Raw genomic sequence first — 26,875 nt, 5'->3', positions numbered from 1 at the left:
AACATTCTGTTAAAATCAAATTCCATGCATTAATAAACTCCTTGTCCTTCACTTCAAAAGTGGGAAATTTGAAAATTATAAGACCTCTAGGTATTATTTGCAATTTCAGATACCGTTCTAAGGTCCATACATCCCACTGGAGTCTTGCCTCTTTAATAAGCAAAGCTTCAATGTAGTCAAAGAGAGCACTAAGTGAAAAGTTCCGTTTATCCACAAAAAAGATACGTTCCATATCCAGAGTTTGGCTCCTGTTAGAAGATGCCATCAATGAAAAGTACCTTTAAATGGCATCCCCTTCCATGATAGACTGCATTGTTCACAGTAAGACTTATTTAACGGTACTACCCAAGTACCACAAATAAAGGACAAAAGAGTTAAAAACCAAGCACTACAGGCTCAGGCATTTATTTGCTATTTAAATGACAATCAGGTGGGCTTACAGTTTACTTTTGAATTTCAGTAGGAATGTATTCATTTTTTATGTCGCTTCAGAATGTGGTAGGTCGCCCTATTGTTAGTGGTATTAATTTGATTATGGAGAATCTCTCATGTTGGTTGGACTGTATTCTCCAACCCCTTGTTACTTCTTTAGCCAGTTACACCCATGACACCAAACATGTTTTGAGTATTTTGAGCAAGATCACATGGACTTCCACATGAAACTGGTTAACAGTTGATGTTGTGGCCTTATACACATTGATACCTCATGATGCAGGTTTAAAAGCCATTGAGTATTTTCTGAAACATCATACCGACTACAGTACCGCGTTTCAGAAATGTTATTAGGATTACTTTTTTCTTACTGACCCATAATTTCTTTACCTTTAAAAGCAATTTCTATCTCCAGAGATGTGGGACTGCTATGGGGGCTAAATTTGCCCACTCCTATGCCAACCTTTTTTTAGGTTGGTGGGATGGTGGGAGCGGTCCCACATCTTTGGAGTTACAAATACTTACAGGTCTAACATCCTTCTTTTCCAATGCTATATTGATGACCTCTTGATAAGTATGGGATGGATCCTTTGATCAGGCTCAGGAATTTATTTGCTATTTAAATGACAATCAGATTAGCTTACAGTTTACTTTTGAATTTCAGAAGGAATGTATTTATTTTTTAGATGTCCTATTAAGAGCTACTAGAGATGGCTCCATACATTCCAGGGATTACCATAAACCAATTATTGGTAACACTCTCCTTAATGCTTCCAGTTGCCATCCCCACCATGTTCCCTATGCTGTGGCTAAAGCCCAGTGCGTTAGACTTAGGCAGAATTGCTCTGTGCAAGATGAATATGTAAAGGAAGCTAAGGAACTAAGTGCTAGATTACGAGCTAGAGGCTTGTAATCTAGCAAACTCAAATAATTAATAAAGCAAGAGGGGATGTGGATAAACTACCAGGAATGTGTCCTCAAGGATTAGAGAACATTTTTACACTATTAACTGGGGCAAATCATCCACTCAAATTGTACAACATTTTGTGCACAAACATCAAAAAGATCTTAGCACATTCAAATGGTGTGCAATTAAAAGGGTTCATGTTTCCAAATCAGGAGTCAATAGATTGAAGCTTCTTAATAAACGTGAAATTATTTGGGTTTTTAAATTAAATACCCAGTACCCTCAGGGTTTAAATTTAGATTATGATCTGATTAATTATTGGGAATAAATTATTTCACATTATCTATTGCACTTCTTTTTGTTTATGTCAGGTTTTGAGTGAGGAAATCATCAACTTTATACATTTATTTATTCATTATTTACTATTTTTACCATTAGCATTTTTTGACTTAACCATTGTATGCTTTTGATGATAATGGTATTACTATTATTGTAATATTTATGTATTCATTCATTCATTCACTGTTATATAGTCTCTGCTTTATTAATTTCATATTATGCAGTATATTAAGTTTTCACAGTCTTTATATTGTTTATTCATTAAGCCATTAATTGTACTGGTGCTTTAAGAGAGAGAAGGGTGTGAATCTGTATTAGCCAGTTAGATTTTCTTTTACCCTTTTTAATGGACTCACAGATGTTAGTAACTATTAGGCTATGATTACGGCCATGTGTGGCCGAAACGCGTAAGCCTGTTGCTTACACTTCTCTTCTTTTTGATTGTCCCCGTGTATTTATTACTCTTTTTATATTTGCTGACATTTGATTAAATGTTAATTTTTATTATATCCTTGGCAGTGCTTTGTTCTTCTGCTGCTGTACCCGTCCCAAGTTTCAAGGATTTTTTATGTGTACCTGCATTGGATTCCTCACTCTCCCCCTCTTCTGTGACGCTCCTCTCAGCTGCGAATGGTAGCGAGGCAAGGCATTAGGTGTTTGCAAGTGATCTTTTCTTCAGCGGTTCACCGCAGCGTCTTTTGACTGGATTGGGATTTTAGCTAAGTTGTCAAAATCACAGGCCTGGAATAGGGTAAGAGGTGGCAGTTATAGCCTACCCTGTCCAGAGCGACACTATTTTGCTTGCCTTTTTGAGAGGTGAAGATGGGCACATGTTCTATGGGGAAGTAGGGCTTGGTCACTGTATTTCAGGAAGTTTCCTGCCTGTTAACCCGCTTTCCAGCGTTCCCAGTAAGTGCTTTTTAACTCTTTTGTCCTTTAATATATGTATATACACATATAAACACATAAATATATATATATATATTTATATACATATATATTTAAACTTTGCTGCCCATCGCTGCATGACGTACTCGCTTCGCTACACTAGGTTCTGTGCCATGTCTATTGGCATCACCATTTGAGCCTATGGAATCAAGCTCTCATGAGCGCAAAGCTTCCATGTAATGCAAATGTGAGGTTGCGCTTCACTTCTAATACCAGCGCACATTTGCGTGAACTGGTATTACGAGTGGTGCCAAATATTGCTTTCTCCTGATAGCGCAATTTTGCGCTCCACTCGTCATCAGGCCCTGTGTCAGTAAGAAAAAATATGTATTTATTTACTCTTGCATACCCCTGTTCAAACTGTTGAGCTTTATTAAATATTAAATAAAATAATAATCATAATAATAATACGTATTATTAGTATTATTTAAAATAATAATAATAAAAATAATAATATGTTTATATTATTAGTGTTATTATTAGTAATAATTATATTCTCTTTGATTCATCTGTTTACTTTTCTGGTGTATAGCTCTGATTATGTTTAGCTATGCCTCTCGCTTTTTATTTTCTCTCTCGTTTTTTCATTCCTCTTACTTGTTGTTAATGTAAATCACACCAGTGCCCGCAGCTCCCCATACATCCTTATTTTCCATTGTGAAGTGCCCAGGGACGCATTCTGTATGATAAATGCCCTGCTCACTAGCAAACTCTATTATACGTGCACAAGTCGGCAGGTGTGCTGTCTGTTTGCCTGCTTGCTTCTCATTTCCCAGCATCTAACTAATTTCTATCTTATCCTCATCTAACCTTCTTTCCCTAATATTTCATATTGCTTCTCACTTTCTCCCTCTTTTTAGTTTCTTCTGCATTCAGCTATCATTTTCTACACTTTGCCATTCCTTTATTTCGGTATCTTCTCTCCTTTTTTTTTACAATATTGTCTCATCTATTGTGTTTTTATTTGTTTTATTTCTTTACATTTGTTCCATTTCAACTCATCCATCATATTTTTCTATTTACTTTTCTACTTCCCTTGCCCCTACATATTTTTTTTTTTCATTAAAACTAATTTCTCCCTTTCAATTTATATCAATTCTACTTGCAATTAAACTTCTTATTATAAGATGCAGCTCATTAGTGTTTGTATTTCCATCTGGATTCAAACATTATAAATAGCTGTTATTTTTTCATTTTGGGGTAATTAAAATGAACTAAGATTACCCATCTAAACCTCCCTAAACTTTAGTTTAAGTAGATGTCAAATATAAATACAGCTGTGCTTAAGACCTTGGGGCCCATTTATCAAAGGGCTTGCGGACCTGATCCGACACTGCGGATCAGGTCCTCAAGACCTCGCTAAATGCGGAGAGCAATACGCTCTGCGCATTTAACATTGCACCAGCAGCTCACAAGAGCTGCTGGTGCAACGCCGCCCCCTGCTGACTCGCGGCCAATCGGCCGCCAGCAGGGAGCTGTCAATCAACCCGATCGTATTCGATCGGGTTGATTTCCGGCGATTCCTGTCCGCCTGCTCAGAGCAGGCGGACAGGGTTATGAAGCAGCGGTCTTTAGACCGCTGCTTCATAAGTTGTGTTTCTGGCGAGTCTGAAGACTCGCCAGAAACACGGCCCTTCAAGCTCCGTACGGAGCTTGATAAATGGGCCTGTATATCTTAAAGGAACATGAAACGTAACATTTAAAGGGACATTAAACCCATTGATATTAAAGGGACATTAAAAAAACCCAAATGTTTTCTTTCATAATTCAGACAGAGAATTCAATTTTAAACAACATTCCAATTTACTTCTATTATCTAATTTGCTTCATTGTTTAGATATCCTTTGTTAAAGAAATAGCAATTTACACGAGTGAGCCAATCACATGAGGCATCTATGTGCAGCCACCAATCAGAAGCTACTGAGCCTATCTAGATATGCTTTTCAGGAAAGAATATAAACAGAATGAAGCAAATTAGATAATAGAATTAAACTAGAAAGTTGTTTAAAATGGTAATCTCTATCTGAATCATGAAAGAAAACATTTGGTTTTTTTTAATGTCCCTTTAATATCAATGAAACATTGAGAAAACAAAACAAAATCTTTGTATTACACTTTCATTCATTTTTTTTCCTGAAAAGTGTTCACTTCCTTCAGAAAAGTTGGAATGTTTCTATCATATTTAAAGGAACATTAAACACTTAATATATTTCATAAGCATAGTATTGAGTTATTTGGCGCCTCCCTCTCGTCATGGGTCCAGCCATGTTGAAATCTGCTTTTGTACTGTAAATATTTTACATTCAAATGTTCTTCACATAGGGGAATTTTTCTATGTATTTTTAAATAGATATTCCTATATATATCTGTATATACCTATATATGTTCATATATATATATATATATATATATATATATATATATATATATATATATATATATACACAAGATGAAGGAAGGCACTCACTGGTCTTTTCATCAAATTTCTTCCTTCATCTTGTATATTTGATGAAAAGACCAGTGAGTGCCTTCCTTCATCTTGTATACTTACCTGCTGGCACCGTGGCATTAGGATTTTGAAAGTGAGAGTGCTCTCTATCTACATATATATATATATATATATATATATATATATATATATATATATATATATATATATATATATATATATATATATAGCAAATGTTCTTCTATGTGAAGAATATTGGAATGTAACATATTCATAAATACCTTCGGTAGATTTTTTTTCAGTTTTCGCTTTCTATTGAAGTCTATGAGGATAAGAAGTTAATGCGTTCGTGAAGTCCTCACATTAGCTTGTGTCGGCTTTCACTTGTGTGCAAACATTTTACTTTTAACTTGTAATATGCGTGCTAACCCGTACGCATTAAAAGTTTACTTCTGGCAGCGTTTGCGCAATAGTGAAAGTGCTACATCTGGCCCAAAGATGGGTTTAAAACTCCAAAGTCTCTATTTTTTAAACAGGCAATACATTTGGCAAACCTTTTAAACACAAGACTAGCAAATTAGAAGTGGAGGCAATCATAAATGAAACCCTGCATAGATGGTCATAGCCCAGACCTGCTAAAGAGCGAAGCCCGGCTACAACCCCCTCAGCCTTGGACAACACACAGTAGAAACAACGCCATAATAGACGCAATTTTGAAATATTCCGCCTTAGACCCAGTTACGACATTCACTTAATATTCCAGAAAAATTTACCAATACTGCAGCTTTTGTCTAAACAACATGTAATAACTCTTATGCTACCATCGTCAATTTATTTATAACTTGCAGACTAGACTTAAACAAGCAGTATACTAGCAGTTAGCATTCTTGCTGTTCTCCCATATATTAAATCATTGTTGACATGGAAATACTTTTGTTTCTTACTGTAGTAGCATCAATGATTTTACTAGTCTGAGCTGTAATTCAAGTACACAAGCTCAGGTCAGATAATACACTAGCCCTCTTAATTCAATTTGGTGTAAAATTATTAGTGATACATAGAAACCATTCTACCACACAAAGATCACATGGATACTAATATATTATATTAGATAAGAGTATCTTTAATCAAACACAAGCTCCCTAAGGGGAAGAATGCTACAGAACTGTTATGTGAGATAGAAGCTTCCACTGCATGTTTTGGAGGCGAACAACACTCTAAAGTTAAGGTTACTACTCAGTACAAAACAACACATCTGGGGATACATACAAGGGAATATATATAATTGTCTCTGGAGTCTCTGACAAGTTGTTACCATCTGGCAGATACAATAACAATTAATGCCCAATTCTATAACAATCTAATAGATGGATGGCAGCTAGAGCAACCTTATCATTGTAGGCAATTTTAACTACTTGGGGTGTCTAAGTACACCCAACATGTATGTAAGCACAACAGATAAACAAACTTGACTCTGTATGCACACACCTATATCTGATATTCTCAAACACAGCAATAAGTGGTAATAGGATCTGTTAGTATTATCTAAATTTACCATTTTAAAATTGGCCCTAATTTCTGACCTTTCACAGCTCTTAAAGTAGGTGACTATAGGTTAACAGTAACAGCATCTGTGTATTCCTGCTTATATTCATAACATTCCAAAGGCACATTACTTTAATCACAGGAGTAAGGTCAGCAGATCTATAGTTGTTTTTAATGTGGTGTCACATTGGGTCCCTATTTTAATTATATAAATAAAAGTTATATTTTATCTGTCTACAGTATCTCTCTCACAAGTCCAAGCTAAGAGTGCTATTAGTGCAGCCTGTCTCAAGGGTTTTTCCCTCACCAGTATTTAACGTTTCAATACTGCACAGCACCACTTTTCTTCTAAAATGATATATGGAGACAATAAAATAGAGTCTCTAAACTACTGAAATCATATAAAAGCTAGCTATAGTGGTGCCACTGTACCTTCGTTGTGTATTAAAGTTTACTTCTGAAGTGTCAGAATTTCCGTACAGTAGAGCACACGGATGGACCATACGAAATGGATAATCTTTGGGAAAAAGATAGATTAGCTCGGCAGCAAAAAAGAACAGCAGATCTAAATGATATATTCAACAGCAATAACACTACTTCTAATTCAATTAACTACACTTCATTAGATTTTAAAAGATGTACATAAAACAATGTACAAACAAGATAAGGTCTGGTGGAACAGACATTTTTTTTGAAAAATATATTGAAAAAGAATTGATCCCTAGGGGCTTTAGAATACAACTCTTCCCAGCATTTGAATTCAAAGATCACAAATTAACAGCAGAATGGTAAGAAGCGCTGTCGGAGTGCTCAGTAAAACTAATGAAAATCTTAATGAAACCTGATAGCTCTGAATATGACCTTTTAGAAGTAAAAATTAAGGAGTTAACTGACAACCTAAAGAAATTAGAACATGATTCAGATTTTGATAAACTATACAAATCTTACCAAAAAGAACTGGACAAATATGAATTGGAATGAAAAACTGCTAAGCAAGGTAAACTTAACCGAGATATTACAGATTTTGCAAATAAGAAAATATACAAATGGAGAACTAAGAGTTTCTTTAAAAATCTGGGATCTAATACTTAAGTAACAGTGATCCAAAGCGACATATCAGATACTGATGGGGAAGACAAAGAACCAATACAAAATGAAACTCAGAGTACATCCAGTAATATACAAGTATCAAGATCTTCAAGCAGAAATAAACACACCAGGAGAGGAGGGAGGTCAAAACCAAAAGACCCACACAGGGATGCAACTGCACTCCGAGCAGCAATCAGAGAAATTGGCGACATCCACCTCGAGCCCCAAGTCCCTTCTCCCTAATGAGGAGCAATCATTAAGAGTCATTAATCTTTCTAAGTTAGAATTATCCAATGAGCATATCGTAGTTTTATCCAAAGGCTTATCCTTCTGCCCTTCCACCAATATTGATAAATATGAAACCATAAAAGATATACAACTGTTTATCAGGAAATTGTATCTTAAAAAAACAATTCGCGGAACCAACAATAGATTGGGGTTGGAATAAAGAAGAATTAGAAACCATTCAAGATCTAGATAGTCTCTTAGGAGACTCTGATCGAATGGATCATATAAAATGGAGGGATAAAGTTCACAACAAATCTACATATGTACCAAAAAGAATTAATTGTGCTCAAATTGAAGTATTTAATGAATTGGTCTGTAGAGAAATCTCAGCTCTACATCCACTGCCCACTACCCCTAATCTAACATACAAAGAGAGACAAGCACTCAGGGAAATGAACAAATGGGAAGAAGTGGTAATTAGAAATGCAGATAAGGGTGGGAATATTGTTATTTGGCCTTTAGACATGTACCTAAAGTAGGCCAACAAGCAGTTATCTGACAAAAACTGTTACATGAGACTGTTGGGCAATCCCACTATAGGTTATCAAAAAATCTACAATCACATCATAATGGAAGCAAACAATAACTTTATTCTCACAGCAAAAGAAAAGAGATTTCTAAAAGTAGATTACCCTAAAACACAAACCTTCTATCTCATTCCCAAAGTGCATAAAAACAAAGAAACACGCCCGGGCCGGCCAATAGTCTCGGGGATAGGATGCCTAACCGAACAGGCTAGTCAATATCTAGACTTTAGATTGAGGAGATTTGTATATGAGCTCCCTTCATATGTACAGGACACAATGGAGGTTCTGCAAAGACTCAACAATATTCACACTGATAAAAACACGTGGCTGGTAACAACTGATGTGGAATCTCTATACACATCAAATAACCACATTAATGGAGTAAATGCTGTTCAATATCTTCTAGATCAGAAATCGGATGAAGATAAACAACATGACAAATTTATAATCAAACTTTTAAAATTTGTTTTACAGTACAATTATTCTATATTTGACAACAAATACTACCTCCAAACCAGAGGGACTGCTATGGGGACAGCATGTGATCCCACATATGCAAACCTTTTTCTCGGCTGGTGGGAGGCTGAATATGTATTTTCTGATGCTAACAAACAATATACTGATAAAATCCATATGTGGCTTTGTTACATAGATGATATCTTCTTTATTTGGGAAGGTTCCTATACAGAACTTCAGGATTTCATTACATCATTAAACAACAATGATGTTAATATTAAGCTAACCCATGAAGCAGACCAACATCAGATACATTTTCTGGATCTAACTATAAAAAGAGATAAAGAAGGAAATATCAAGACAGATCTCTTCAGCGACAAACAGTTTACTCCACAATACTAATGCTCACGCACCAAGTACTATGAAAAGTCTCCCAACAAGAGAATTCTTGAGAATCAGAAGACATTGTTCTGATTTAACTACCTTCCACAGAAGAGCTCTGGAACTTGAAACCAGATTAATTCAGAGGGGATACAGTAAGAGAATCATTAAAAATGCTAAATATAGAGCAATGGAAACTAATAGACAGGAACTCCTCAAGAAAAAGTCTAAACCTACAAGTAATGTCCCAAGACTAATAACAACATACAATGCCCAGAGTGCTAATGTAAGCCAGATTATAAACAAACACTGGCACAATTTGATGCCTGACTCTACTTTTAAAGACATGGTAGGGGAAAGACCTTCCATTACATATAGACGTACACGTAATATCAAAGATATGATTATAAGTAGTCATCTACAGAGGCACAAGACCAAGAATGCATTAGCTCCAGGATCACATAATGCCAAGGCATAGAAAAGTGTAGCCTAGGCATCAGAGGAGGAAATCTTGAGAAAACATTGTTGAAAAAAGAAAGTAGATGGATTTATCTACTAAACACAGTACAACCTTGTGGTCTTAATGAAAACAATAATTATTATGTTTATCTTTAAGGCAATAGACACAAATAAGAGGATGGAAGCTATTAAAATTGACAGTACATACATGAACACATGACTCCATCCATTATTATACTTGAAGGGATTTCTTTTTCTTATTAGGAGAACTATTATCACACAAAGCACATTAATTATCAATTTTCTGTTGTCACTTTAAATATATTGTCTATTAACACATTTGAGTTTCACAACAAACTTATGAAGGAAATTCTTTTTAGGAGAACTATTAACACACAAAGCACATTAATTATCAACTTTTCGTTGTCACTGTAAATATATTATCTATCAACACATTTTAGTTTCACAACAAATTTTCAAGTCATTATTATAGTTGTATTATATCTGGAATATATATTCATTCCAGATCTAAGAGATTTATACTCTAAAGAGAGTACTAGACTTTCATCACTCACAAAGAGACATTCACAATTAACCATATCACATTGGTACACAGCTATCCTTTGAACATACAACCATGTCTTTTGAAAACTTAGGTTTCAACACATTAACATTGGCTCACAGAAATCTCCTGGAAATATAATCATTTTTCGGTTAACATACCTTTAAGATGTCTACACACTGTACTAAACAGATGTCTACACACTGTACTATACAGTTATCCTTTGAACATACAATCACGTCTTTTGAAAACTTAGGTTTCAACACATTAACATTGGCACACAGACATCTCCTGGATATATAATCATTTTTCGGTTAACATCCCTTTAAAACGTCTACACACTGTACTAAACAGTAAATCTCTGACTTGTTAACCCTGGACACTGAGATATAAGATATCAGAATAATCAATACAATACTAGTAATAGAACAATAATTCTTATAAATAACCGGTATATATTACTTCTAGATATCTTGGGAAAACTTACGGGAGATTATTAATAGTACAATATAACTACAAAATTGCAAGTGTAACCTAAAGGATTTTCTATCATAAGCAGAAATAATGTATAATGAAGTGAGGTTGTAAAAATATTCTTGTATACCGTTTACCATCTCTAAGTACCGATAAGAATGGAATTAACTATAATAACCTCACTGTTTAAAGATCATTATTTATAGGGCTACTTTACACAAAGAAAAAGAATTAGGTCACACAACTGTTAGCCATACAAGGACACCGTAATTAGAAATATCTCCAATATCATTTATTTCTCAATTAGTTAAGATGTCAAAAACATTTGATACATTTTTAACAGTTTTTATATCCCTATGTTCATTATATTTAGAGATGGGGTGTAAAATCAAACTTTGGCTATACTACATTTCAATCATCGGAACCAATAAACTGATTTAGATATCACTTTATCCACTACTCAAACTAAACACAGTTACATTGTATGATTTACTATACAAAGATCTTGGGAACCTTTCCTCTATTATACATGTTAACAACAATGTGTATCTCTAGCGCATTGGCAGTCAATACGGATAACGCTGTCCTAACTATTTGCTGAGCAGCATAGATTGACAAGAAGCCTATCAAATGACCTTAGAGAGATTAGACACTGACCGTGCTCTTTGTCAGTATTTACATCTTCACATCCGGCGGCTTGTCGCCTTTGAAAAAGCCCTATTCGGGCGAAACGCGTTAGAGGGTTGAGAGCTAAAGGGAGCTCTATTTTTTAAAATATTACTTTAGAACTGTTGACCGCAATTGCGGTAATTCACCCATATCATATTAATGATCATAGGATAAACTTATAATATACCATAGTCATCACACTGAGTTATAGCAAGCACAGGCTGTGATACATAGCCATTGTATTAAGGGCGGAAAATTTGAGCTTGTAAAATATGTTACTTTGGAGCGTTTGACCACACATTGCCGTAATATACCAATAATTAATACAACACTCTAAAAGTAGCCCCTATGTCGAGGGAAACGACTACAGGCTGAGTTGCAACCACTTTATTAAGGGCCATTAACTTAGAGAGAAAATAGAAAGAATAGGTATTTGTGTTGGTTATCATTACATTATTCTAAGTGTGCTATATCTTATAAGAGCACCTACACAAAATATAACAGTATCATAGATTTTAGTAGTGATTTAACTGAGAACACCACTAGCAAGCAGAGTCGCAATATTCACAGGCTGTGATCCATAGCTACTTTAAACTGGCACCACCCTAATTTAAGACTGAAACAGTTATAGGCTCTCCTACACATTACTTTTACTTAGCCAAACGTAATTACTATAAGCGATAAAATGAACAAGTGATACTGAGCATAAATACACATTTTAACTCAATCGGTAGCTCAACATTTAAACCGCTTGATTCACAGTTACTATTGAGCAATAAGTAAACACAGTATCTAGCACCAGAGTCTCAATAAGGGGATATCTAACTTTAAAGCCCTGACTTTAAGCAGCAGGGCCCACTACATCGTTTTTTTCTCATTGCTGCAAGTCAATTAGAGCAGTGAAACAACGCCATAATAGACGCAATTTTGAAATATTCCGCCTTAGACCCAGTTACAACATTCACTTAATATTCAAGAAAAAATTACCAATACTGCAGCTTTTGTCTAAACAGCATGTAATAACTCTTATACTACCATTGTCAATTTATTGATAACTTGCAGACTAGACTTAAACAAGCAGTATACTAGCAGTTAGCATTCTTACTGTTCTCCCATATATTAAATCATTGTTGACATGGAAATACTTTTGTTTCTTACTGTAGTAGCATCAATGATTTTACTAGTCTGAGCTGTAATTCAAGTACACAAGCTCAGATCAGATAGTACACTAGCCCTCTTAATTCAATTTGGTGTAAAATTATTAGTAATACATAGAAACCATTCTACAACACAAAGATCACATGGATACTAAGTAACATAATTTAATAGGATAACTATAGTTAGTATATTAGACCGCAGTTAGCTTAACACTTAACATCAAATTTGATACTCATATATTTAAGAGTATCTTTAATCAAACACAAGCTCCCTAAGGGGAAGAATGCTACAGAACTGTTATGTGAGATAGAAACTTCCACTGCATTTTTTGGAGGCGAACAACACTCTAAAGTTAAGGTTACTACTCAGTACAAAACAACAAATCTGGGGATACATACAAGGGAATATATATAATTGTCTCTGAGTCTCTGACAAGTTGTGTTACCATCTGGCAGATACAATAACAATTAATGCCCAATTCTATAACAATCTAATAGATGGATGGCAGCTAGAGCAACCTTATCATTGTAGGCAATTTGAACTACTTGGAGTGTCTAAGTACACCCAACATGTAGGTAAGCACAACAGATAAACAAACTTGACTCTGTATGTACACACCTATATCTGATATTCTCAACCACAGCAATACGTGGTAATAGGATCTGTTAGTATTATCTAAATTTACCATTTTAAAATTGGCCCTAATTTCTAACCTTTCACAGCTCTTAAAGGGACACTATACCCAAACATTTTCGTTCATGATTAAGGTAGAGAATATAATTTTAAACAACATTCCAATTTACTCCTATTACCTAATTTGCTTTATTCTTTAGATATACTTTAATGAAGAAATAGCAATGCACCCAGTGAATCAATCACAGGAGGCATCTATGTGCAGCTACCAATTAGCAGCTACTAAGCATATCTAGATATGCTTTTCAGCAAAGAATATCAAGAGAATGAAGCAAAATAGATAATAGAAGTAAATTAGAAAGATGTTTATAATTGTATGCTCTTTCTAAATCATGAAAGAAAAAATATGGGTTTCATGTCCCTTTAAAGTAGGTGGCTATAGGTAACAGTAATGGCATCCATGTATTCCTGCTTATATTCATAACATTCCAAAGGCACATTACTTTAATCACAGGAATAAGGTCAGCAGATCTATAGTTGTTTTTAATGTGGTGTCACATTGGGTCCCTATTTTAATTATATAAATAAAAGTTATATTTTATCTGTCTACAGTATCTCTCTCACAAGTCCACGCTAAGCGTGCTATTAGTGCAGCCTGTCTCAAGGGTTTTTCCCTCACCAGTATTTAACACACAGTAGATGTTCAGCCTGCTGAATAACGTAAGTGAGGCACCATCTGGATACAAAGAGAATTAAGCAAATTTGATAATAGAAATAAATTGAAAAGTTGTTTAATATTGTTTGCTCTATCTGAAGCATGAAAGAAAAATAGGGTTTTATGTCCCTTCAAAAACAATGATTTCTTAATCAGTGCAGTAGCTCATTTAATCCCTAATTGGACACAACAATAAAGTAAATAACACTTAAAGGAACATAGTACTCATATGCTAAATCACTTGAAACTGATGCAGTATAACTGTAAAAAGCTGACAGGAAAATATCAACTGAACATCTCTATGTAAAAAAGGAAGACATTTTACCTCACAATCTCCTCAGCTCAGCAGAGTAAGTTCTGTGTAAAAAGCTATACTTCACCTGCTCCCAGCTGCAGGTAAAAAAATAATAAAAAAATGAAGAAATGAACAGCAGCTAATGAGCATCAACAGTGCTGAGGTCATGAACTCTTTTACTGTGATCTCAGGAGATTTCACTTAACTCTCATAAGATTTCATTGTAAACTTCCTTACACTGAATAGGGAAATAACATGAGTGTTCACGAAAGCTCGCTCCTTCCGCTGTCCCAGGACAGACATACTGATTTGCTGCTTAGAAGTCCTTTACAATGGGAGGTGGCTACTGAGAAACTTTTGAGGTAAAATATCTTTCTTTTTTACATAGAGATGTTCAGGTGATATTTTCTAGTCAGCTTTTTACAGCTATACTGCATCACTTTCAAGTGTTTAAACATTTGGGTATTATGGCCCTTTAAGAGAATTTTTAAGAGGTTTTGTAACTGGACTGCAATTTATTTTGTGTTGATCTCTTTTGCAATACAATAATCAATTTCTGTTGCATATGTAAACTTTTACTAAACCATAAAGCTATTGCTTAACAGCACATCTCAATGGCTATCCTATAAATGATCATAGATTTGTTAGGCATGTGAATATGATGATTATTTCTACCATTCTAGTTTAACAAACAGAGCCCACAGTATTTGGCATGAAGATAAAAAAGATACTTCTACAAACAGATTGGGACGAAACATGATCACCTTACTTTGCACTTTATCGACTTTACAGTTTTTTTTGTTTTTTTTTATTGCTTGAAAAATTTGTTTTCTTGTCCGGAATAAACCAATCAGTTTTACAGAGGTGTGTCCCTCTTCACTAATAGAGTAATATGAGCTGATCTTATCAGCCAATGTAAAGGGCTCTTACTAAAGGCATTGGGGCATATGTATCAAGCTCCGTATGGAGTCATCAGACTCGCCAGAAACAGCAGTTATGAAGCAGCGGTCACAAAGACCGCTGCTCCATAACCTGTCCGCCTGCTCTGAGCAGGAAGACAGACATCGCTACAATTTAACCCGATCGAGTACGATCGGGTTGATTGACACCCCCCTGCTGGCGGCCTATTGGCCGCGAGTCTGCAGGGGGCGGCGTTGCACCAGCAGCTCTTGTGAGCTGCTGGTGCAATGATAAATATGGCGGGCGTATTGCTCGCCGTATTCAGCGAAGTCTGGCAGACCTGATCCGCCATAATATTCAACTTTTGCAACTTTTAGCTTAACTTTTTTTGGCAAAACTAATTTCAAATGCCTCATATACACGATAAATATCTTTTTACCAGAACTTACCTCTAAACAATGAAAACATCTAATATATGTTTCTATATTCTTTCAATTAAATAATAAAAAAAAATAATCAAATATTCCATGTCTTTGCAACACCATTCAAATAACACAGTACACCTCCTAGAGTCCAGCTCCCTTCTGCTTTAGAATAACAAATTTAATTTCCATTTTAAATGTAATGTCTTACAAATGTATTATTTTAGGCATATGCGACTTTATCTAAACATTTCAGACCTGCTTTTCTAGAATTACTTTACTAATCTAAAATACAGTATGTCAAGAGAAAACAAATGTTCAACATTAACAGAATATTTATATGCAAAGGCAATCTGAAATATTTAGATAAAGTTACATATGACTAATGCATCATTTTGAACATTAATTACCTTTATAAATTTGCATGATATACAAATATTCAACAATGATTATCTATAAACATAATTGATATAAATTAAATTTTTTGTTTATTGAAAAAATATATAATTTGACATGGATTTAATTATGAATTAAATTATTGTGTGTCCGCAAATGGGCAAATATACCTGTTTGAGGGTGCGGGATAATTAACCAGTCATTACAAGTGACTGGTTATTGCTACATCGACCTCACAGTATTAATTAGCGCTCCAAAAATTAACTAGAGATTAGATCACTGGTTAATTTCTAAAAGTGCCCCAAATATTGTGTGACGGCATTAGAAGGAGCCTATGGAAGCCCACTATTGTGAGCGCAATGCTTCCCAGCAATGAGAAAATGTGAAAGTGTATTTCTTCATCTAAATACATCAGAAAATCATTATATGAAAATAGTCCACCTTAACAGAGCAGAGGAATATGCTCTGGACTAAAATCCACCTTTAAAAGATTGACTGAACCAACATATTACACTGACCAATAGAGTTTAGAGGAGGGATATTTAAATGTCCACTAAATCATACAGTGATATACATCTTGATAAAGCCCCCACAAGGGCAAAACGCGTTGACGTTTGAGCAGAGACCATAAGGAGTTAAACTACAACACCAAAGAAAGAGTTTCACGGAAATTCGTCTTTCCCTGCAAGATCCTGTAATTCACAAGGCACAGGGAACACAAACGGCTATTTGTTGCAAACCATCCTGCTTTCACTACGTTGGAACGTGCGGCAGCACAGCTAATTTGGAGTCAGTCCTCAGTGAAGCACAAGGTACTACCACTGTTGTGACGCTTGGCACACAAACCGAACACAGCACTGGAGAATATTAACAGTAAGTCTGTGCTAGACACTATAAGAGTCTGAAGAACCCGGTAAGCCAAGCTTTATTTCGTACCAATAATATACGTGATTATAAACTTACCTATTGGTCAGAATAAGTGATTGTTCTCTAAACAGAAAACGGAGACACTGATATTATCATATGCGGCTTAATCCAATCCCCTGAGAATATGATTGTATATTTGATATTTGAATGTTTAAGCCGGTCATTTATTGAATGAACTTTTAGCTAAAGTAGCTTATTCATTATAATTTTGAAAGTGTTATGATTGTTAAGGTGGATACAAATACATGTTGATTAATTGTTGCACAACTTCATATTGATTTTATATTCTGTAAATACGCTATTATTGGTTGAATATATTTTAAGATAAATAAGTGATAGAAAACTAGGGTATTAATTTATGGGAGACGTCCCCTCTTTTAATTGTTAATTAATTTATATATGTACACCAATTTTTCATTGTATTTGTAGAAATAAATAATTAATATATTTTTACTTATAAAAAGTCTTATATCATCATCTTTTTGTAACCTTGAGCTTATTAGCGCTCCCTAACTTTTAAACTGTTAATATATTTATTAAAGTGGTGGCGATGTCCGGTCAGCAGATTAAGGGGTTAAAAATTTTAGTTAATTGTTTGCGATGTGGGGGGGGCTCGGTTTAGGGGTTAATAGGTAGTTTATGGGTGTTAGTGTACTTTTAGAACTTTAGTTAAGAGTTTTATGTTACTGCGTTAGCCCATAAAACTCTTAACTACTGACTTTTAAATGCGGTAGGAGTCTGGACAGGAGAGGGTCTACCGCTCACTTTTTCAAGAAACCGTAATACCGGCGTTAGGCAAATCCCATTAAAAAGACAGGATACGCAATTGACGTAAGGGGATTTGCAGTATTCTAAAATCGCGGAAAAAAAGTGAGCGGTACACCTGTACTTGCCTGATTCGTAATAACAACGGACGTTAAAAAGCAGCGTTGGGACCCTTCAACGCTGCTTTTTAAGGCTAATGCAAGATTCGTAATCTAGGCAAAAGTGATTAGCATAAATTGTCTGAGCATCAATATCAACATTTCTAAGTGACTCGTGAGATAAAAGAAGAAATTAGGGCCTAGATTTGGAGTTTGGCGTCAGCCGTGAAAACCAGCGTTAGAGGCTCCTAACGCTGGTTTTAGGCTACCTCCGGTATGTGGAGTCACTCAAAATAGGGTCTAACGCTCACTTTTCAGCCGCGACTTTTCCATACCGCAGATCCCCTTACGTCAATTGCGTATCCTATCTTTTCAATGGGATCTTTCTAACGCCGGTATTTAGAGTCGTAGCTGAAGTGAGCGTTAGAAATCTAACGACAAAACTCCAGCCGCAGAAAAGAGTCAGTAGTTAAGAGCTTTCTGGGCTAACGCCGGTTTATAAAACTCTTAACTACTGTACTCTAAAGTACACTAACACCCATAAACTACCTATGTACCCCTAAACCGAGGTCCCCCCACATTGCCGACACTAGATTAATTTTTTTTAACCCCTAATCTGCCGACCGCCACCTACGTTATACTTATGTACCCCTAATCTGCTGCCCCTAACACCGCCGACCCCTACATTATATTTATTAACCCCTAATCTGCCCCCCACAACGTCGCCGCCAGCTACCTACACTTATTAACCCCTAATCTGCCGACCGCAAAGCGCCGCCACTTACGTTATCCTTATGTACCCCTAATCTGCTGCCCCTAACACCGCCGACCCCTATATTATATTTATTAACCCCTAACCTGCCCCCCTCAACGTCGCCTCCACCTGCCTACACTTATTAACCCCTAATCTGCCGAGCGGACCGCACCGCTACTATAATAAAGTTATTAACCCCTAATCCGCCTCACTAACCCTATAATAAATAGTATTAACCCCTAATCTGCCCTCCCTAACATCGCCGACACCTAACTTCAAACATTAACCCCTAATCTGCCGACTGGAGCTCACCGCTATTCTAATAAATATATTAACCCCTAAAGCTAAGTCTAACCCTAACACTAACACCCCCCTAAGTTAAATATAATTTACATCTAATGAAATTAATTATCTTTTATTAAATAAATTATTCCTATTTAAAGCTAAATACTTACCTGTAAAATAAATCCTAATATAGCTACAATATAAATTATAATTATATTATAGCTATTTTAGGATTAATATTTATTTTACAGGCAACTTTGTAATTATTTTAACCATGTGCAATAGCTATTAAATAGTTAAGAACTATCTAATAGTTACCTAGTTAAAATAATTACAAAATTACCTGTAAAATAAATCCTAACCTAAGTTACAATTAAACCTAACACTACACTATCAATAAATTAATTAAATAAACTACCTACAATTACCTACAATTAACCTAACACTACACTATCAATAAATTAATTAAATACAATTGCTACAAATAAATACAATTAAATAAACTAGCTAAAGTACAAAAAATAAAAAAGAACTAAGTTACAAAAATAAAAAAATATTTACAAACATAAGAAAAATATTACAACAATTTTAAACTAATTACACCTACTCTAACGCCCTAATAAAATAACAAAGCCCCCCAAAATAAAAAAATGCCCAACCCTATTCTAAATAACTAAAGTTCAAAGCTCTTTTACCTTACCAGCCCTGAACAGGGCCCTTTGCGGGGCATGCCCCAAGAAGTTCAGCTCTTTTGCCTGTAAAAAAAAACATACAATACCCAAGCCCCCCAACATTACAACCCACCACCCACATACCCCTAATATAACCCAAACCCCCCTTAAATAAACCTAACACTAAGCCCCTGAAGATCTTCCTACCTTGTCTTCACCTCACCGGGTTCACCGATCTGTCCAGAAGAGCTCCTCTGATGTCCTGATCCAAGCCCAAGCGGGGGGCTGAAGAGGTCCATGATACGGCTGAAGTCTTCATCCAAGCGGGGCAGAAGAGGTCTTCCATCCGATTGAAGTCTTCATCCAAGCGGGATCTTCTATGGTCATCCATCCGGAGCGGAGCGGCAGGATCCTGAAGACCTCCGACGCGGAACATCCATCCTGGCCGACGACTGAACGACGAATGACGGATCCTTTAAATGACGTCATCCAAGATGGCGTCCCTCGAATTCCGATTGGCTGATAGGATTCTATCAGCCAATCGGAATTAAGGTAGGAATATTCTGATTGGCTGATGGAGTCAGCCAATCAGAATCAAGTTCAATCCGATTGGCTGATCCGATCAGCCAATCAGATTGAGCTCGCATTCTATTGGCTGATCGGAACAGCCAATAGAATGCGAGCTCAATCTGATTGGCTGATTGGATCAGCCAATCGGATTGAACTTGATTCTGATTGCCTGACTCCATCAGCCAATCAGAATATTCCTACCTTAATTCCGATTGGCTGATAGAATCCTATCAGCCAATCGGAATTCGAGGTACGCCATCTTGGATGACGTCATTTAAAGGAACCGTCATTCGTCGTTCAGTCGTTGGCCAGGATGGATGTTCCGCGTCAGAGGTCTTCAGGATCCTGCCGCTCCGCTCCGGATGGATGACCATAGAAGATCCCGCTTGGATGAAGACTTCAATCGGATGGAAGACCTCTTCTACCCCGCTTGGATGAAGACTTCAGCCGGATCATGGACCTCTTCAGCCCCCCGCTTGGGCTTGGATCAGGACATCGGAGGAGCTCTTCTGGACAGATCGTTGAACCCGGTGAGGTGAAGACAAGGTAGGAAGATCTTCAGGGGCTTAGTGTTAGGTTTATTTAAGGGGGGTTTGGGTTAGATTAGGGGTATGTGGGTGGTGGGTTGTAATGTTGGGGGGCTTGGGTATTGTATTTTTTTTTTACAGGCAAAAGAGCTGAACTTCTTGGGGCATGCCCCGCAAAGGGCCCTGTTCAGGGCTGGTAAGGTAAAAGAGCTTTGAACTTTAGTTATTTAGAATAGGGTAGGGCATTTTTTTATTTTGGGGGGCTTTGTTATTTTATTAGGGGGCTTAGAGTAGGTGTAATTAGTTTAAAATTGTTGTAATATTTTTCTTATGTTTGTAAATATTTTTTTATTTTTTGTAACTTAGTTCTTTTTTATTTTTTGTACTTTAGCTAGTTTATTTAATTGTATTTATTTGTAGGAATTGTATTTAATTAATTTATTGATAGTGTAGTGTTAGGTTAATTGTAGGTAATTGTAGGTAGTTTATTTTATTAATTTATTGATAGTGTAGTGTTAGGTTTAATTGTAACTTAGGTTAGGATTTCTTTTACAGGTAAATTTGTAATTATTTTAACTATTTTAGCTATTAAATAGTTCTTAACTATTTAATAGCTATTGTACCTGGTTAAAATAAATACAAAGTTACCTGTAAAATAAATATTAATCCTAAAATAGCTATAATATAATTATAATTTATATTGTAGCTATATTAGGATTTATTTTACAGGTAAGTATTTAGCTTTAAATAGGAATAATTTATTTAATAAGAGTTAATTAATTTCGTTAGATTAAAATTATATTTAATTTAGGGGGGTGTTAGTGTTAGGGTTAGACTTAGCTTTAGGGGTTAATACATTTATTAGAATAGCGATGAGCTCCAGTCGGCAGATTAGGGGTTAATAATTGAAGTTAGGTGTCGGCGATGTTAGGGAGTGCAGATTAGGGGTTAATACTATTTATGATAGGGTTAGTGAGGCGGATTAGGGGTTAATAACTTTATTATAGTAGCGCTCAGGTCCGCTCGGCAGATTAGGGGTTAATAAGTGTAGGCAGGTGGAGGCGACGTTGTGGGGGGCAGGTTAGGGGTTAATAAATATAATATAGGGGTCGGCGATGTTAGGGCAGCAGATTAGGGGTACATAGGGATAATGTAAATAGCGGAGGTTTACGGAGCGGCAGATTAGGGGTTAATAATAATATGCAGGGGTCAGCGATAGCGGGGGCGGCAGATTAGGGGTTAATAAGTGTAAGGCTAGGGGTGTTTAGACTCGGGGTACATGTTAGGGTGTTAGGTGCAGACGTAGGAAGTGTTTCCGCATAGCAAACAATGGGGCTGCGTTAGGAGCTGAACGCGGCTTTTTTGCAGGTGTTAGGTTTTTTTTCAGCTCAAACAGCCCCATTGTTTCCTATGGGGGAATCGTGCACGAGCACGTTTTTTAGGCTGGCCGCTTGCGTAAGCAACTCTGGTATCGAGAGTTGAAGCTGCGTTAAAAATGCTCTACGCTCCTTTTTTGGAGCCTAACGCAGCCTTCATGTGGACTCTCAATACCAGAGTTATTTTTATGGTGCGGCCAGAAAAAAGCAGGCGTTAGTTTTTCGGGTCGTTACCGACAAAACTCCAAATCTAGCCGTAGGAGAACAAGGATACAGAACAGTGGAGGACATAGCAAACACCACTAACACTCAGGCGATCAGTACGCATATCGTGGCAACCCACTCGCGAGTCATCACATAAAACCAAAACAACACCACATGTTATATGCTGACCATACTCTACAGGCATTCAACTTACCATTACCTGTCTGCGTTTATTATGTGGATCATCTGTATAGCACATAGCCATCACGGAGCGATTCCGCTCCCTGCCTGTAAACAGGAACTGAATACGTCACTGCTTAGTATACGACCAATCATCTAGCAGCTACCGCGCTTGACAGCTGACAACCCACAGTGTCACAATGCAATATCGCTATGTATCATGAGAGTATTATGAGGGTGTAAAAACACTATAAATACAAACACTATGCCTACCATGAAAAACAAACCTAAATATTCATAATACGATCGATAGTAGTATAGCGGCCACAGACAGAAATGTCTAAATATGAGTCTAACTAACTACCACTAATCGGCCATTGGCAGATGGAAACCCAGCCCTCATAAGCTCCAATCGCAGCCCATGTAGGAGCTGCTATTCAGCGTATAGCTTTTGGTCCCCATGGGAACAACTAAACATATAGTCAAATGTAAACACTTGCTCTAGTATAGACGCCGTATGTAGCAACACAAGCATGTAAACCCAAAGATAAAGTAACTTAAGTCCTAAGCCGTTTCAATAGGGGCAAAACTGAATATAAAATGACTTGCATAGAACAAAGTTAGATATTAGTAATGGACCTGGATGCAGCGATAGCTGCAAGATGATTGGTCGTATACTAAGCAGCGACGTATTCAGTTCCTGTTTACAGGCAGGGAGCGAAATCGCTCTGTGATGGCTATGTGCTATACAGATGATCCCCATAATAAACACAGACAGGTAATGGCAAGTTGAATGCCTGTAGAGTATGGTCAGCATATAACATGTGGTGTTGTTTTGGTTTTCTGTGATGACTCCCGAGTGGGTTGCCACAATATGCGTACTGATCGCCTGAGTGTTAGTGGTGTTTGCTATGTCCTCCACTGTTCTGTATCCTTGTTCTCCTAATTTCTTCTTTTATCTTACAAGTCACTTAGAAATGTTGATATTGATGCTCAGACAATTTATGCTAATCACTTTATTTGCTAATATGACTCAGTGGTTACCATGACAACTGCTGTTTGGCGTTTGTTTGGTCTAATGAGGGGGTGGGGTTTATTATTTGTTTGCTATAAATGTATTTCACTTTGTATCACATGTGTCTGAGGAAGGGGATACATTATCCCCGAAACGTTACAACACGGTCACAGTAAAAAATTGGTTTTGAAAATCCAGCGAATGCAAGTTCCTTTCTTCTATATATATGTGCATTGGAGCCCTTTGCAGTTAGGTAGATGAAAACGTGTAAACATATTTATGCAATAGTCATATTTAAAAAATGTTTTAACTATGTATTTACTGTAAATATTTCACATTCCTATAGTCTGCACATAGCAGAATGTTATATGTATTTTTAAATAGATATTCCTATATGTATATGTATATATCTCTAACTATATATAATCATGTATATGTATATATTTATATATATATATATATATACTGTGTATATATATATAGTACAGAAAAACATATATATATAACAAAGATATATGTAGACATATTTATTTATTAATAAATACAACATATTCTTCTATGTGAAGAACATTGGAATGTGAAATATTAATATTTTCTTGTCGGGTTAGAGCACTTGAGAATATGAGATCAGGTTTGAGCATGAGTAGGGTGTTTTCTTTTTCCCCTTTTTTTTCTCCATGACTTCTAAGGGGGGATACATGAATGCGCATGCAATATTGTAAGTTCAGCTTTTCTCCGTCTTCGTGTTAGCACACAAGTGAAAACAGTTTACTTTCAACTCATAATATGAGCACAACCCAATGCGAACAGAAAGCTTACTTCTAGCGCAATTAAGGGTCAAACGGGAGTGTTAATTAATACTCCACTTGTAATCTAAATGATTATTTCCAAAATCAAACACAAAAGGAGAGGTGATACTGAGGAAACATGGCTTATAAGAAACTTTTATTACTAATACAATTTTGAAACACTTCTTGCAGGACCTTTACTAAATGTGTATACTTGCGAATTCATAGATTCTTTTCATAAGGACATATTTCAGTATTACCAATAAAGACAATGCCGATCAGAAGTGCAGAAGGCTTAATTTAGGTTGCTATTCCATTTACAGTCATGATTGGTTAGAATAATTAACCAATTAATCAGGATTGCTAAAACTCTAAATATTTATTGAAGTGGGGGTTTGTGTTTGTGGGACATAAAAGAGGGCTGTTTGTAGTGAGTGGGTGGTGTAAGCGGTTTTTATAGACATGGATGGTTTGTTAAGGTTTGCGAATGTTGGAGTTAGTGTTAATAGTAGTGACAAGGAATAAAGTCAGCCATTATACCAGAGGCAGTACTATAACTTAAAGGGACATTAAGCCCAAAATGTGTCTTTCATGATTCAGATAGAGAATACAATTTTAAAAGGGTTTCCAATTTACTTCTATTATCAAATTTGCTTTGTTCTCATGTTATTCTGTGATATCTAGATAGGTAGTGTGCACACACCTGAAGCACTACATAGGATCTAGTGCTACTGCTAATGTATAACATTGTTGCAAAACTGTTGCCATATAGTTCTGCAGATACGTGCACACTCCTGAACTAACCTTCCTGCTTTTCAACAAAGGATAACAACAAAACAAAGACAATTTGATAATAGTAGTACATTGGAAAGTTCTTTCAAATTGTATGTTCTATCTGAATTACCCCTTTAATATTTTGGAGGCATATTTTTGGGGCCAACAAATGGGTTGAAAATTTTGAAAGACGCAGCACATATAATATATGGAGCCCTTCTCAGCTCCACAAGGGTACTACTACACACGCACCCCACAGAACCACCACTGGTTATTAATTACATAAAAGACTGCAGTTCAAAGAACAATAATTGGTTGCACACCCACAACCTTATGTCATTTAATATAGCAGGAATGTTGTTAAACTTTTTGTTTGTTTAAACTGCTTGGATTGAGAGTTTTCCAAATGTTGATGGAGTGTTTATCTCTTTATTAAAGGGGCCTGAAACTCATATATTTTCTTTCAGATAGAACATGCAATTCTAAAAAAAAAAATCCAATTTACCTATTATGAAATTTACTTCATTCTCATGTTATTCTTTGTTAAAAAGAATACCTAAGTAGGTAGTGTGCACAAATCTTGGGAACTATATGGCATCAGTTTTGCAAGAATGATTTTGAGCACTGTGAAATGCATTCTTGCACAACTGCTGCAAATCTGTGTTCCAGACAGGTGCACGATCCTGAGCCTATCTACCTGCTTTTCAGCAGAGGATAGCATGAATAACAAGGACAATTTGATAATAGGTTTAAATTGGAAAGTCATTTGAAATTGTACACTTTGGGGCCTATTTATCAAATGTCTTGCGGACCTGATCCGACAGTGCAGATCAGGTTCGCAAGACATCGCTGAATGCAGACAGCAATACGTTCTCCGTATTCAGCATTGCACCAGCAGCTCTTGTGAGCTACTAGTGCAACGCTGCCCCCTGCAGACTTGCGGCCAATAGGCCGCCAGCAAGGGGTGTCAATCAACCCGATCGTACTCGATCGGGTTGAATTCCGGCGATTCCTGTCCGCCTGCTCAGAGCAGGCGGACATGGTTATGGAGCAGCAGTCTTTGTGACCGCTGCTCCATAACTTGTGTTTCTGGTGAGTCTTAAGACTCGCCAGAAACACGGGCCGTCAAGCTCCGTTCGGAGCTTGATAGATAGGCCGCATTATCTGAATTATTAAAGAAAAATGTGGGTTTCTGCTTTCAATGTTTTGCCCTCATCTGGATAAACTAAATAATAATACTTATAAAGCATTAGTGATGTTGAAAATTGCTTGAAGCTTAAGTCAAAGGGTTCCATTTATCAAGCTGTGAAGACAATTTGCTTTGCAGACTCGCATGAACCTGCAAATCACAGGTGGAGCCCTTGCAGTGCAAATTTGCATGAGTAACATTCAACCAATATTTAAGAAGCAGCGGTCATAAGACCACTGTTTACTTAACCTCTCTGCCAATTTTGAGGTGGTGGATTAACCCCCTTGACTGATCTAACTGTGCTGACAGCCCTGCTCTCACATGATTGGTTGCACAGCAGGGCAGAATGCAATTATAAATGCTTTTCGCTCATCTTAATCCCTAGGGGACAGGTTCCCTAGTTGAGAACATTTTCTCTTTGGAAAATAAAAAATGGAGATCTTTCTTGGGCATTTATTTTGCTGAAAGATAGAATATCTACTTTCCATCTGCCACGCCAAGTCACTTACATAAAGAACTAAATACATTCCAACACACATGGTAGAATCCAATCAATGATGAAGCTGTTCGTCTTAGGTCAGGGCTGCTTACCCTAATAAAAGAGATGTCTGTTAATCGACAGGAGAAACATTTCCATACTAATATTATAAGTATACACTTTCAACAGACAACATCTTATTTATTTAGAAAAAAAAACAATATTAGCTG

The sequence above is a fragment of the Bombina bombina genome, chromosome 6 (assembly GCF_027579735.1).
Source record: "Bombina bombina isolate aBomBom1 chromosome 6, aBomBom1.pri, whole genome shotgun sequence".
In the NCBI taxonomy this organism is placed as follows: Eukaryota; Metazoa; Chordata; class Amphibia; order Anura; family Bombinatoridae; genus Bombina; species Bombina bombina.
This window is presented reverse-complemented; position numbering follows the sequence as displayed.